Raw genomic sequence first — 6,061 nt, forward strand, 5'->3', positions numbered from 1 at the left:
ATAAACTAGGGAATAAGGAGTTGCCCCGGTTGAAGTTCGGATCGAAGTTCGATAAGCCATCAATGCAAAGGGTAGCCTCTCATGCCAATCCCTATAATTTTCCGGAGTTTTCGACGGGATCTTCTTGATGTTTTTGTTTGCTGCTTCAACGCCCCCATTCATCTGCGGGCGATAAGGAGACGAGTTAAGATGTCGAATGCCAAAGTGATCTAGCGGATCGTCGACAATCTTGTTATTCAAATTGGACCCATTGTCCGTGATAATTGCCTGAGGAGACCCGTAGCGAGAGATTATATCTCTCTTAATAAATCTTGCTACGCTTTTTGCAGTGACATTTGCGTAAGAATTGGCTTCGATCCATTTTGTGAAATAATCAATCGCTACCGGAATAAAGCGATGACCATTTGAAGCGACGGGGTTTATTGGCCCAATCATATCTATCCCCCACATAGAGAAAGGCCAAACTTCTGACATTTGATGAAGTTCATTTGGAGGAGCATTGATCTTATCTCCATACATCTGGCATTGATGACATGATCGTACATGTTGATCGCAATCTGACTCCATGGTTAACCAATAATAACCGAGTCGCATGATCTTTTTTGCAAGGAGATGACCATTCATGTGGGGCCCACATACTCCTTCGTGAATCTCTTTCATGAGTATGTTTGCTTCCTTGGCGTCTACACACCCGAGCAATACCGAATCAAATGATCTTTTATACGGGGTTTGGCCACTCACAAAGAATTTGGTAGCGATCTTGGCTATATATTTTTTATCTCCAGCTCGACTCCCTTCGGGAAATTCTCCTTTCGGAAGATAGTTCTTGATATCATAATACCATGGTTCACCATCAAATTCTTCTTCTATCGGCATGCGATAAGCTGGCCGGGTGATTACATCAATTCTCAAAGGCTTTACATCCAGCCCGTTCGTCACCCGCAACATAGAGGCTAATGTTGCCAAGGCGTCTGCAAACCGATTCTGCGTTACGGGCAAGTATTCGAAAGATATTTCTTCGAATTCAAAAGCAAGTTCTTCCAGAAACTCATGATACGGGATGAGTTTGGAATCCTTCGTTCTCCATTCTCCTTGAGTTTGAAGAATAATCAGCATAGAATCGCCATACACCCGTAATTTCCGCACCTTCATGGAAATGGCTAACTGTAAGCCCGGGATGCATGCTTCGTACTCAGATATATTATTGGTACATGGAAATACCAACTTTGCCGTAACGGGGTAATGTTGACCCTCCGGGGATATCAAGATCTTGCCCGGTGCCCGCTCCCGATAGGTTAACCGCACCATCGAAATACATAGTCCATTTGTCTTACGTTAACGTCGGGACTTGATCTTTAACTTCTGTTTTCTCCGGAATTGGCTCTGACCGAGAGCTTTACGCTAGCAAATCTGCTATAGCGCGTCCCTTAACAGATTTCTGAGGTGAACTTCTTATGTCAAACTCTGACAACATCACTTGCCACTTAGCCGGTTTCCCAACCAATGTTGGTTTTTCCAGCAGATACTTAATCGGGTCATTCTCTGTCACCAATTGAATGTGATAATGCAGAGTGTCTTGCCTCAATCTGCGAAGTACCCAAACTGTTGCAACACAGGTCCTTTCAACGGGAGAATAATTCATTTCTGAGGTGGTGAACTTTTTGCTCGGGTAGTAAATGGCTCTCTCTTTTCCATCTTTAGGATTGGTTTGTGCCAACAATGCCCCTAGCGACTCTTGATGGATCGTCAAATATAAGGTCAGCGGGTATTCTGGAATAGGTGGTACCCGTATCGGTGGGGAAATCAAATACTGTTTGATCTTTTCCAATGCCTGATGACATTCGGCGTCCCGGACCACTTTGGCGCCTTTCTTCGGAAGTTTGAAAAATGGTCTAGCCGTGTCGGAGAGTTGGCATATAAACCTGGCAATGTAATTCAATTTTCCCAAGAGGCTTCTCACTTGCTTAACCGTCGAGGGAGCGGCTATGTCGAGGATTGCTTTTATTTTGGACGGGTCCACCTCAATGCCCCATTCATCGACCATGAAGCCGAGGAACTTTCCAGATCTTGCCCCGAATATACATTTGTTGGGGTTTAACCTCAGCTTATACTTTCTCAAGCGATCAAACAATTTTCTCAATATTTGGACGTGATCTTCTCCAGGTCTGGATTTGGCGATCATGTCGTCAACATATACCTCGATCTCTTTATGTATCATATCATGAAACAAGGTCACCATGGCCTTCTGATATGTCGCCCCGGCGTTTCTTAGTCCAAAAGGCATAACCTTGTAACAAAAGTTTCCCCAAGGGGTGGTGAATGAGGTCTTAGCCTTGTCTTCCTTCTTCATCAGTATCTGATTGTATCCGGAGAACCCGTCCATAAACGAAAACAATTCAAACCCCTTTGTACTATCAACCGTTACGTCGATGTGTGGTAGAGGAAAGTCGTCTTTCGGGCTCGCTTTATTCAAACCCCGATAATCTACACACACTCGAATTCTCCCATCCTTCTTCGTGACAGGGACGATGTTAGCAATCCAGTCTGCGTAAGGAATGGCTTCAATAAAGCCAACTTTAAGAAGTTTCATCACTTCCTCTTTAATCTTGTCTGAGAGCTCGGGTTTCATTGTTCTGCATGATTGCTTCACTGGTTTGCATCCTGGATTAATGGGTAATGCATGTTCCACAATGTTAGGATCTAATCCAGGCATATCCGCATATGACCATGCAAAGATATCTTGATATTCTTGGAGCAATTCGATAATCCTGGACGCGTCCGCCCGCGATAAATGTCCTCCGATTTTCACTTCCTTGACATTTTCGGATTCTCCAATGTTAACAACAATTGGCTCTTCTTCGATGGGAGGCTTAGATTCTTCAAAATTAACCCAATCCCTCCGGATAGCTATCTGACCCTCGTCTTCTTCTTCTATATCGCAAGAATAATCCCCCTGATGATCCGAGTCGCACAACAACCTAGCATGCATGTTTGGGATGATATGCCTGAAATGTCATGGAAATGGTCAGTATATGCAAATCATAATGGATGATTTTATGGAAAAATCCTTTTTTTTTGTTTGTGAAAGACATTTTAAAACCAGAAAATCTAGAAAATGGAACTAGTCCTCATATCCTCGGACATCCTTGTTCCAAAAAGATTATTTTGGAAACCGGGAAGCATATGGCAAATCAGGCTTCAAGCTTCGATTCACGAAGACGAGCGTCATCATTAGGCTGATTTGTTATTCCACATGTCCTTAATGAAACATGAAAAGTTTTATTGGATGTAACAAGGACCGCATTACAAAGTGTGCTATTTGGACCAACGGTCGGAGGTCCAATGGCATTTTCCTTTTACATTCAAAGTAAAAAGCACTAAATCAAAATGCGGAAAAGGAATACAAGCAGAATGCAGTAAAGTAAACATAAATGCTAGTAATAAAGGAAAAAACTGCAGAGAAGATCTCTTTACTCGGTGACTTCTTCATTTGCCTCGAGCCATTCGACTATCACATTTACAGTGTCGTCCTTGAGGAATGGATTGGTCGGGTCTGTCTCTATTGCGGGGAGCGCCATCTCATCTGCCAACCATTTGGAATCCTTAGAGAAAAATTGGTTCAACTGATTGTCAAACATTTTAGCTTTGCCTTTCCAGGTGGGAGAGCCGATAAAAGAATCACCTCGGCCTCCTCGACGTCCTCGGCTTCCATGGCTTTTGCCTTTGCCTCGGCCTCGGCCTCCATGGTGATTTTTCAGAGTGGCAGATCTGCTGCTATCGACTCCAAAACCCAATCCAGTTACGTGCTCATTGGACTCGAGTTGTAAAGGAGTACGGATCCCTTGGCCAAATTTCCCTAGGCCATCTCCCGGAAGATATCCATAAGCCAACAACATTTTTGCGGGTAGAGCAGCGAATTCAGAAAGATTAGGAACTCTTAGCTTGGTCCCAGCTGGTGTATGGACCACAGCCACTAGTTCCAAAGAATGATAACTTGCTTCTTCTTTGGCTTCGGGTTCTATGTAGGGTATGGCACTGTTCTGATAAGACCGGAGATCCACCTCGCCGTGGACGGTAACAATCTTCCCATCTACTATGAATCGCACCTTTTGATGTAAGCTCGAAGGAACAGCCCCAGCTACATGAATCCATGGCCTTCCCAATAAAAACCCAAAAGCGCTCGGGAGGTCCATCACCCGAAAATCAATGGAGAATTTGGTCGGGCCTATGACGACGTCCAACTCGATTTCCCCAACCACTGTTTTCCTCATTCCATCAAAAGCCCCGACAGTTGCTTTGGAAGTGCGAATCATCTCCTCTTTTATACCCAAATTCCTTAACGTGGCCGGAGGGCAAATATTAAAAGCGGATCCATTGTCTATCAAGACATGAGCTACCAGCTTCCCATGACACTGTGCAGTAATGTACAACGCCTTGTTATGCACTCGCCCCTCCATGGGAAAGTCTTCATCTGAGAAGCTTATTTGATCCTTCAGCAAGATCGCCCCAACAAAATTCTCCAATTGAGTCTCATCAATCGTCTCGGGAACGTGCACCTCATTCAACACCTTCGGGAGTGCTTGTTTGTGCTTTTCCGAATTAATGAACAGATCAAGCAAAGAGATGCGGGCCGGCATTTTCCTCAATCGCTCTATCACTTCAAACTCGCTCGTCTTGACGATGGACAAGAGCTTCTCAGCGTCATCCTTAGTCACCTCTTTCTTTTCGGGTTCGGCTTCCCGTGGGGCATAAAATCTACCCGATCTCATCACAGCATCTATTTCCCCGGTTCCGTAATTCCAATGAACAGCTTTTGGATTATACGGCTCTACGGGTGGAACTTTAATCACCACTGGCGCCGCTTTTTCCAGTTTGACCTCTGGTTCATCATCCGTCTCATCGTCGGAAAAGCAAATCACTATCGGCTTGACCGGGCGCTCGTCTTTACTGTCGCAGCCATCAACTTTATCCAGTCTAATCACAATGGGAGCTACAGTCCCAATCATCCCAATCAGATCATCTAAATCTTCTGAATTATATCCGCACTCGAGCTGCGGGTAAAATAGATCATGCTTCTGGACGGTCGACGAGATTCCTTGATCTAAGGCAATCTCACTATCTCTTTTGCTTGAGGATTCAGCTTCTGCACTTTGAAATTTTTCAGTTAATAAGCTCCTTTCAACCTCTTCGCCCACTCGCACCGGATGAGCAAAAGAGCGGAAAGTTGATGGAGGACTCTGCTCAAAAACTTCACGCGAGGGGGGTCCCGGAAAATATCCCCCCAATTCCTCTTCAACCATGGGAGTATAAACCCGTGAAGTTCGCATCCTCTCTCTACATGCATCCAATCCCGGATCTTCAATCTCCTCATGGGTCAAATCAGCCTTAGTAAAAATTGCTTCGAGACGAGCGAGTTTCCGTGAAGCAAATGATCCAATAGCTTGATCAGCAGCGGGGGTGATTCTAGCTGAAGCCAAAGAGTTTAAAAGTTCTTTCGTTTCTGTCAACAACGCGATCAAGTTCCTAAACTAGCAAATCAATCTCATCATCCTCAAGCTCCATTTACGACTCTGGGTCTGGGGTTGTACAGCATGCATCTCATACGTCGTCTGCGATCGATCCAACACTTCCGGTTGTTGAGCAAAATTTTTTAATTCATGAGAGAAATCAGCCCCGTATTGCATCATGCGAGACAACAACTCCATAACCTCGGTATTATTCATTGCCCCTGAATCTTTCGGATGCGGTACGACTTTGACAACATCATCAACTACACCTGGGTCGATAACTTCATCCATACCTCCCCATCCATCCGGTACAATATCCTCAGCCTTTATGAAAAAGCTAGGAGGAGCAGAGTATTTAACTTTGAAATTGTACCTCCTCGAATCTTCGCCCAAATTGTCCACAATTTCGCCCTTTCCTTGCGCCTCCAATGCGAATCTTTGATCGCCCAAACGCGTCTTCTCGGCCTTCGGGTCATCTCCATCCATTTCGGGCTCAGAATTCGTGATCGGCTCTAGATCCCCCATCAAACTCTCATGAGGAACCTTCCAGGAAT

The sequence above is a fragment of the Rhodamnia argentea genome, chromosome 1 (genome assembly GCF_020921035.1).
Source record: "Rhodamnia argentea isolate NSW1041297 chromosome 1, ASM2092103v1, whole genome shotgun sequence".
NCBI lineage: Eukaryota > Viridiplantae > Streptophyta > Magnoliopsida > Myrtales > Myrtaceae > Rhodamnia > Rhodamnia argentea.